Source organism: Nerophis ophidion, linkage group LG25 (assembly GCF_033978795.1).
Source record: "Nerophis ophidion isolate RoL-2023_Sa linkage group LG25, RoL_Noph_v1.0, whole genome shotgun sequence".
Taxonomy (NCBI): Eukaryota; Metazoa; Chordata; class Actinopteri; order Syngnathiformes; family Syngnathidae; genus Nerophis; species Nerophis ophidion.
This window is the reverse complement of record NC_084635.1, coordinates 35,822,206-35,832,205: the sequence shown is the minus strand read 5'-3', so window position 1 is coordinate 35,832,205 and position 10,000 is coordinate 35,822,206. Positions and strand designations below refer to the sequence as shown.

General features: G+C 41.7%; 1 protein-coding gene across 1 annotated transcript in view; it reads right to left on the bottom strand.

The window, feature by feature from the left end:
* gpc5a (glypican 5a) overlaps nt 1–10,000 on the bottom strand; it is a 316,105-nt gene that overhangs the window by 275,658 nt on the left and 30,447 nt on the right.

The window sequence follows — 10,000 nt, the reverse complement described above, 5'->3', positions numbered from 1 at the left end:
TTTTTTTTAGTTTCACCGCCCCACTTAAGCCAAACAATGTTGCAAGAAAAAAATGTAAATAAATCGGTAGTAGGGCTGGGTCGATAAAACAATAATAAAAAGTGTGTTCCATCAAACGTCGGTCGGAAGAAACCAGAAGTTACGAAGCAAGGTTGATGCATGAACAGGAAGTGCACTGCAAAAAAGAGCTGTCAAAATATAAGGTAAAAAGACTAGATTTTAGGGAAAATATTTTTAGAAATAGTTAAATTAACTAGCAGATAATTTTACTTGATAAAACATATTAAGTTAAGATTTGTTAATATGGAAATTAGCAGGACATTTAATAATAATAATAATGAATTGTCTCCTCTCTGAGCTGCAACCTTATCGTGGTAGAGGAGTTTGCGTGTCCCAATGATCCTAGGAGCTATGTTGTCCGGGGGCATAAAGCCCCCTGGTAGGGTCTCCCAAGGCAAACAGGTTCTAGGTGAGGGATCAGACAAAGAGCAGCTCGAAGACCTATATGAAGAAGAAACATCATGGACCCAGATTTCCCTCGCCCGGACGCGGGTCACCGGGGCCCCCCTCTGGAGCCAGGCCCGGAGGTGGGGCACGATGGCGAGCGCCTGGTGGCCGGGCCTGTTCCCATGGGGCCCGGCCGGGCACAGCCCGAAGAGGCAACGTGGGTCACCCCTCCAATGGGCTCACCACCCATAGCAGGGGCCATAGAGGTCGGGTGCATTGTGAGCTGGGCGACAGCCGAAGGCAGGGCACTTGGCGGTCCGATCCTCGGCTACAGAAGCTAGCTCTAGGGACGTGGAACGTCACGTCACTGGGGGGGAAGGAGCCTGAGCTAGTGCGCGAAGTCGAGAAATTCCGGCTGGATATAGTCGGACTCACTTCGACGCACAGCAAGGGCTCTGGAACCACTTCTCTCGAGAGGGATTGGACCCTCTTCCACTCTGGCGTTGCCGGCAGTGAGAGGCGACGGGCTGGGGTGGCAATTTTTGTTTCCCCCCGACTCAAAGCCTGTACGTTGGAGTTTAACCCGGTGGACGAAAGGGTAGCCTCCCTCCGCCTTCGGGTGGGGGGACGGGTCCTGACTGTTGTTTGTGCTTATGCACCAAACAGCAGTTCAGAATACCCACCCTTTTTGGGAACGCTCGAGGGAGTACTGGAAAGTGCTCCCCCGGGTGATTCCCTTGTCCTACTGGGAGACTTCAACGCTCACGTTGGCAACGACAGTGAAACCTGGAGAGGCGTGATTGGGAAGAATGGTCGCCCGGATCTGAACCCGAGTGGTGTTTTGTTATTGGACTTTTGTGCTCGTCACAGTTTGTCAATAACAAACACCATGTTCGAACATAAGGGTGTCCATATGTGCACTTGGCACCAGGACACCCTAGGCCGCAGTTCCATGATCGACTTTGTAGTTGTGTCATCGGATTTGCGGCCTCATGTTATGGACACTCGGGTGAAGAGAGGGGCGGAGCTTTCTACCGATCACCACCTGGTGGTGAGTTGGCTGCGCTGGTGGGGGAGGATGCCGGACAGACCTGGGAGGCCCAAACGCATTGTGAGGGTCTGCTGGGAACGTCTGGCAGAGTCTCCTGTCAGACAAAGTTTCAATTCCCACCTCCGGAAGAACTTTGAACATGTCACGAGGGAGGTGCTGGACATTGAGTCCGAGTGGACCATGTTCCGCACCTCTATTGTCGAGGCGGCAGATCGGAGCTGTGGCCGCAAGGTAGTTGGTGCTTGTCGGGGCGGCAATCCTAAAACCCCCTGGTGGACACCAGCGGTGAGGGATGCCGTCAAGCTGAAGAAGGAGTCCTATCGGGTCCTTTTGACTCATAGGACTCCGGAGGCAGTGGACAGGTACCGACAGGCCAAGCGGTGTGCAGCTTCAGCGGTCGCGGAGGCAAAAACTCGGACATGGGAAGAGTTCGGGGAAGCTATGGAAAACGACTTCCGGACGGCTTCGAAGCGATTCTGGACCACCGTCCGCCGCCTCAGGAAGGGGAAGCAGTGCACTATCAACACCGTGTATGGTGCGGATGGTGTTCTGCTGACCTCGACTGCGGATGTTGTGGACAGGTGGAAGGAATACTTCGAAGACCTCCTCAATCCCACCAACACGTCTTCCTATGAGGAAGCAGTGCCTGGGGAATCTGTGGTGGACTCTCCTATTTCTGGGGCTGAGGTCGCTGAGGTAGTTAAAAAGCTCCTCGGTGGCAAGGCCCCAGGGGTGGACGAGATCCGCCCGGAGTTCCTTAAGGCTCTGGATGCTGTGGGGCTGTCTTGGTTGACAAGACTTTGCAGCATCGCGTGGACATCGGGGGCGGTACCTCTGGATTGGCAGACCGGGGTGGTGGTTCCTCTCTTCAAAAAGGGGGACCGGAGGGTGTGTTCCAACTATCGTGGGATCACACTCCTCAGCCTTCCCGGTAAGGTTTATTCAGGTGTACTGGAGAGGAGGCTACGTCGGATAGTCGAACCTCGGATTCAGGAGGAACAGTGTGGTTTTCGTCCTGGTCGTGGAACTGTGGACCAGCTCTGTACTCTCGGCAGGGTTCTTGGGGGTGCATGGGAGTTTGCCCAACCAGTCTACATGTGCTTTGTGGACTTGGAGAAGGCATTCGACCGTGTCCCTCGGGAAGTCCTGTGGGGAGTGCTCAGAGAGTATGGGGTATCGGACTGTCTTATTGTGGCGGTCCGCTTCCTGTACGATCAGTGCCAGAGCTTGGTCCGCATTGCCGGCAGTAAGTCGAACACATTTCCAGTGAGGGTTGGACTCCGCCAAGGCTGTCCTTTGTCACCGATTCTGTTCATAACTTTTATGGACAGAATTTCTAGGCGCAGTCAAGGCGTTGAGGGGTTCCGGTTTGGTAACCGCAGGATTAGGTCTCTGCTTTTTGCAGATGATGTGGTCCTGATGGCTTCATCTGACCGGGGTCTTCAGCTCTCGCTGGATCGGTTCGCAGCCGAGTGTGAAGCGACCGGAATGAGAATCAGCACCTCCAAGTCCGAGTCCATGGTTCTCGCCCGGAAAAGGGTGGAGTGCCATCTCCGGGTTGGGGAGGAGACCCTGCCCCAAGTGGAGGAGTTCAAGTACCTAGGAGTCTTGTTCACGAGTGAGGGAAGAGTGGATCGTGAGATCGACAGGCGGATCGGTGCGGCGTCTTCAGTAATGCGGACGTTGTACCGGTCCGTTGTGGTGAAGAAGGAGCTGAGCCGGAAGGCAAAGCTCTCAATTTACCGGTCGATCTACGTTCCCATCCTCACCTATGGTCATGAGCTTTGGGTCATGACCGAAAGGATAAGATCACGGGTACAAGCGGCCGAAATGAGTTTCCTCCGCCGTGTGGCGGGACTCTCCCTTAGAGATAGGGTGAGAAGCTCTGCCATCCGGGAGGAACTCAAAGTAAAGCCGCTGCTCCTTCACATCGAGAGGAGCCAGATGAGGTGGTTTGGGCATCTGGTCAGGATGCCACCCGAACGCCTCCCTAGGGAGGTGTTTAGGGCACGTCCAACCGGTAGGAGGCCACGGGGAAGACCCAGGACACGTTGGGAAGACTATGTCTCCCGGCTGGCCTGGGAACGCCTCGGGATCCCCCGGGAAGAGCTAGACGAAGTGGCTGGGGGGAGGGAAGTCTGGGTTTCCCTGCTTAGGCTGTTGCCCCCGCGACCCGACCTCGGATAAGCGGAAGATGATGGATGGATGGATGAATTGTATTTACATAGCGCTTTTACAATGCACTCAAAGACGCTTACACAAAAATCTAAATAAAACATAAAAGCACATACAGTATAATCAATGTAAAGATGGACACAATGAAAAATAACTTTAATTTAAGCAACAAATAAGTACTTTATTGTGAAAACCATGCATTAAGAAAGGCACTCGCTCTCTGCTCACCTCGCAAAACAGGAAGTGCACTGTGAAAAAGATCTGTCAAAATATAAGATAAAAAGACTAGATTTTAGGAAAAAGTATTTCAAAAAAATTGTTAAATTAACTAGCAGATAATTTTACTTGATCAGACATCTTAAGTTAAGATTTGTACATCTAGAACACGGGTGTCAAACTCAAGGCTCAGAGGGCCAAATCTGGCCGGTCACATCATTTTTATGTGGCCCGCGGAAGCCTGCAAATAATATGCGTTAATAAAAGCCTTTCTCTTTTCTTACTAAATATATTTATTTCCCTTTTGACATTAAAAATTATGCACTGCATTCAATTGCAGATCTTTTTTAAATTCAATATTATCAAAATCAAAATAAGTGGCCTAGTGGTTAGAGTGTCTGCCCTGAGATGGGTAGGTTGTGAGTTCTAATTCCGGCCGAGTCATACCAAAGACTATAAAGAAATGGGACTCATTCCTTTGCTGCTTGGCACTCAGCATCAAGGCTTGGAATTGGGGGTTAAATCACCACAAATGGTTCCTGGGCGTGGCACCACTGCTGCTGCTCACTGCTCCCCTCACCTCCCAGGGGGTGATCAAGGGTGATGGGTCAAAGGCAGAGGACAAATTTCACCACACCTAGTGTGTGCGTGACAATCATTGCTACTTGAACTTTTAACTTGGATTAAATTATCATTTTGTTCAAAAATGTTTTTGTTAAAAATAAAAGTAAATACTGTACCTAAATATCTGCTTGGCTTATGATTTTAAAACAAATGATCGATCAAATTGTCGACTGTAAAATTGACACTAGATCATACAGTTTTTTTTACCGTAAAATCCACTTTGGTACTGTTTTTTTCCATGTACAGTAAGACACTAAAACATTTTTTAAAAAAACATTAAAACAACAAGATTTTACGGTTTAAAAAATAAAATGGCAGTTCTGTTGCTTGAATTTTACCGCTAAAAACAGTAATATTGTTTTTCTATTCATTCAATTTTTTATATGCAGTAAAAAAAAAACAGCTTTTACTGTAAAATTCTGGTGACTGAGCTGCCAGTTTTTGAAGTAAAATTTTAATATATTTGTTTGCAGCGTATGTAAAAAAATACACTGTTAATGTATTATATATATATATATGTACCGTATGTTCATATATTACTCATTGTTAAAAGCGGCCCTCTGAGGGCAACCATAACTGCGATGTGGCCCTCAATGAAAATGAGTTCGACCTCCCTGATCTAGACATTTAATAATAATAATAATAATAATTCATTTTATTAACATAGTGCTTTTAAAAGGCTCTCAAAGATGCATACACAATAATTAAATTAAAACATGATCATAACCTCAAAAGCATATACAGTACAATAATAAAAAAAGCAAATCAACATGAAAATGGACAAAATTAAAAACAATTTTAATTTAAGCTTCAAGTAAGTATATTATTTTGAAAACCAGCATTATTCAACATGCAATCCTTAAACTAATCAGATTTAACAATATTTTCTATGTGGGGGAAAAACTAAATATCTTATTTGAATAGTTATTTTCTCAATTTTTCAACTAGAAAAAACCTAGTTGTTCATGCTAAAATCAATATTAGTCAATGACTAAAAATAGGTAAAAAGCTCGTAAAACTAGGGAAATTTCTAGAAATCTAATTATAAATCTTGGCATGTGGCAAATAATTTGCAGAGTGGTCACTGAGCAATGTGAGGGACACGCTAACAACCAATCAGGTAACAATACTTGGTTTTGCTGCGCCTACTTGCTATCCTGCTGTTGATTCTCTGCATGGACTGAGAAGACAATGTAAAAATGAGTGCCGCAGAAATTGTTGCTAAAGCCAGAAATGCAAATTGGACAGTATGGCAGTTTTGGGGGATTTTTCAAAACAGAGCATGGTCCTTTTTCAGCCTCGTCCGTTCTCTATTTGGGTCAACGGAAACAATACGTAAAAACTAGTGTATGAATAAAATTAATTGCTGAATATTACAAATGTGCTTCTTTGAAATGATGTTGATTTGGTCCAATAATGTTAATGAATAACTACTGCACAACATAAATTCCTTTTCATACTTGAATAAAAATAACTGAACAAATAAATGTTACACTTTACTCGCACTAAACTTGCAGAATATATTTTTTTTATGTTTACATTTTGCACTATTTCATCAAGCATTTTTTTTTTTACAAATATTCTATTTTGCACCTTTATTTTAAGAGGTTATTGTTAAGTGTTTAATGTCATCCAGAATTTTGATTCCATTGATTGTTTGACTGTTTTTTCACGGTTGTGTTGACATTTCCTTTCCTTTCTGACTTGATAGTCGCCCGGCCAGAATCAGTAGTCTTACCTCTTACTTCTTGGAGCGTTTCCACCGCCATTACAATCTGAAAGCGCCTCAAAGAAAACTGAGGCGCACACAAGATGAATAAGAAAGACTTGGCTGACATCACTTCAGCATCATTTAACATGGCCTAGTTGGCAGAAGACGGGTTAAATGCTTGACTTGCATTTCTTTTATGTTCACACGTAGGACCTGATCTACTAAGATCCCAAATAACAAGTGCTAAATAACGTGTGCAAAGTGCGGGATCTACTAAAACAAGCGCTAAGGAGGTGCGGACTGACGTATTTAAAGGACTGAGGATGTTGACCATGGAGACACTCATTTTCTACACATCAGTGGATGACCTCATGCTCCTACCTCTGGTGTTTTACGATGTTGTGGAAAATGCATCATAATATCATTTGTAGCAACTTTTCTGCACTATATACATTAGAAGCGCCATCAAGGTAATCTATCTTTAGCACGCTGAAAGTGTGTTTTGCAATGAAATATTCTACAACCAAGAAAATGCATGTTGCAATATTTTTTTTTAAAGGGAATGTATAAATAATGTATCTCTACTGGTTCATTAAAGATGAATACCAGCATATATAGAAACAAATCAATTCAATTAATTTTGCTATGTATGAGATTATAAAATTTCCTCTTGGCTGCTGACGTACGACTTATTAAACGTCTTTTTTTATTTATTGAATGTATTTACAAAATTACAGAATGTTAATCTAATAAATTGAAATAGCGCAACCCCAACATAATCCCATCTTAACTTTCCATTACAAATACAATACTTATTAATTACAATAATAAAACATTAAAACCAAAAATGTAAATAGGCAACATAATCAATAATAATAATAATTAAAAAAAAGTGTTTTTTAATAAAATTTTAGTTATTTTGGGGTGAAAAAACATGTTTTCTTTTTTAATCGGTTCTCAAAAATGATGAATCGTTTTAGAACCTAAATAAATAAAAATCGCGATTTGGACGTGAATCTCTTTTTTGGAGAACCCCTAAACAATACTTTATGTGTAATCTTTTTCATTAATACGCACACAAATGGGGAGTTCTTCTTCTGCAACGCGATCTCCATCTTCCTCACTGCCATTTGTGCTTAGTATATATATATATATATACATATATATACATACATACATATATATATATATATATATATACATATATATATACATACATACATACATACATATATATATACATATATACATACATATACACATACATACATACATACATATATATATACATATATACATATATATACATATATATGTATATATGTATATATATATATATATATATATATATATATATATATATATATATATATATATATATATATATATATATATATATATACATATATACATATATATGTATATATATGTATGTGTGGGAAAAATCACAGGACCTGTTTCATGAGGGGTTCCCTCAATCATCAGGAGATGAAAAAAAAAATTGTTTTATTTTTTTAAATAAAATCTCCTGATGATTGAGGGAACCCCTCATGAAACAGTTCTGTAGAGATGAAGTAGTCTTGTGATTTTTCCCACGCATACATATTGCGCTCTACCACGGTATCGAGCACTATTCTCTGGATAATCCAATCAAGATATATATGTATATACATATATATATATATATATATATATATAGTAGAAAAAGTTTGAACACACAAACATTTAAACAGCAAAAAAAATAAATTAAGCCACTTTGTTAGGATTTAAGACCCAGTTTGTGTGTAAGGATACATCTGCTGATAAATGACCTGCCCTCCAGCAACACAAATCTAAATGTAAAACAGCAACGCACATGCAGCTGAAATATTAATATTTGTAAATCAGTTGTACGGCTTTAGTAAAACTCATAAGTATGCAAAACATTCAGCCCAACACCCACAATTCTAATAGCAAAACGTTACATGTCTGCTAATCAAACATGGATGGAGGGTTTTTCTCTAGCCAAATCACTTACAATAAAATATACTTCCATCAAAAATCCACAACGTTAAATTAAAACCTGTGTCAGTCTGTCAACTCAGACAACAATGTTTACTTCATTAAGAAAACATAAAAGACAAACCATTGCACCTGATGTGCTGCATATCTGGGTGTGCTAAATAGCACAAGCAATACAGTTAGTGTGTTTGTCTTCATGCATATGCAGAAAATATGCTGATCATCACAACACCGGCATGACTGGAAGGAGGAGATCCAAATGTAATCATTTAGCAGAATCTGTTTGTGGCAGCAGTTAGTCGTCTACTTTTAAAACCTTTGGAGGGTTTGTGCAAACTGGCACAGTTACACACAAATGGCCATAAGAAAGGATGAGTTTACACTGTAGACTATCAATATATCACATAGAAGGATGAGTGTACACTGTAGACTATCAATATATCACATAAAAGGATGAGTGTACACTGTAAACTATCAATATATCACACAGAAGGATGGGTCCCGATCACATTGGAACTGACAACCTGGGAATGGTACTGAACTCAACGGTATCAGTTTTCGGTACTCTTGTGTGTGTCAATAAATGAAAATAGTTTTTAATCATACAAAACCCAAAACCCAAAACCAGTCAAGTTGGCACATTGTGTAAATGGTAAATAAAAACAGAATACAAGGATTTGCAAATCCTTTTCAACTTATATTCAATAGAATAGACAAGACACTGACTCTGTTGTTTTTTGCAAATATGAACTCATTTGGAAATTGATGCTTGTAATATGTTTCAAAAAAGCTGGCACAAGTGGCAAAAAAGGAATGCTCATCAAACACTTATTTGGAACATCCCACAGGTGTGCAGGCTAATTGGGAACAGGTGGGTGCCATGATTGGCTATAAAAGCAGCTTCCATGAAATGCTCAGTTATTCACAAACAAGAACGAGGCGAGGGTCACCACTTTGTCAAAAAATGCCTGAGCAAATTGTCCAAGAGTTTAAGAACAACATTTCTCGACCAGCTATTTGCAAGGAATTTAGGGATTTCACCATCTACGGTCTGTAATATCATCAAAATGTTCAGAGAATCTGGAAAAAATGACTGCATGTAACATTGAATGCCTGTGACCTTGGATCCCTCAGGCAGTACTGCATGAGAAATCGAAATCAGTGTGTAAAGGATATCACCACAAAAGCTCAGGAACACTTCGGAAAACCACTGTCAATAACTACAGTCAGTCGCTACATCTGTAAGTGCAAGTTAAAACTCTACTATGCAAAGCGAAAACCATTTATCAACAACACCCAGAAACAGGCCCAAGCTCATCTAGGATGGACTGATGCAAAGTGGAAAAGTATTTCGTGGTCTGACGAATCCACATTTCAAATTTATTTGGGAAACTGTGGACGGAGTGTCCTCCGGAACAAAGAGGAAAAGAACCATCCGGATTGTTATAGGCGCACAGTGTAAAAGCCAGCATGTGTGATGGTATGGGGGTGTATTAGTGCCCAAGGCATGGGTAACTTACACATCTGTGAAGGCACCATTAATGCTGAAAGGTACATACAGGTTTTGGAGCAACATATGTTGTCATCCAAGCAACGTTATTATGGACGCCCCTGCTTATTTCAGCAAGACTATGCCAAGTCAGGTGTTAAATTCTAGCTGTAAATATACTCCTCCCCTCTTAACCACGCCCCGCCCCCAACCCCACCTCCCGAAATGGGAGGTCTCACGATGGATGCTCACTGATAGTACACACAACTTATAGTTTTTGCGCTTG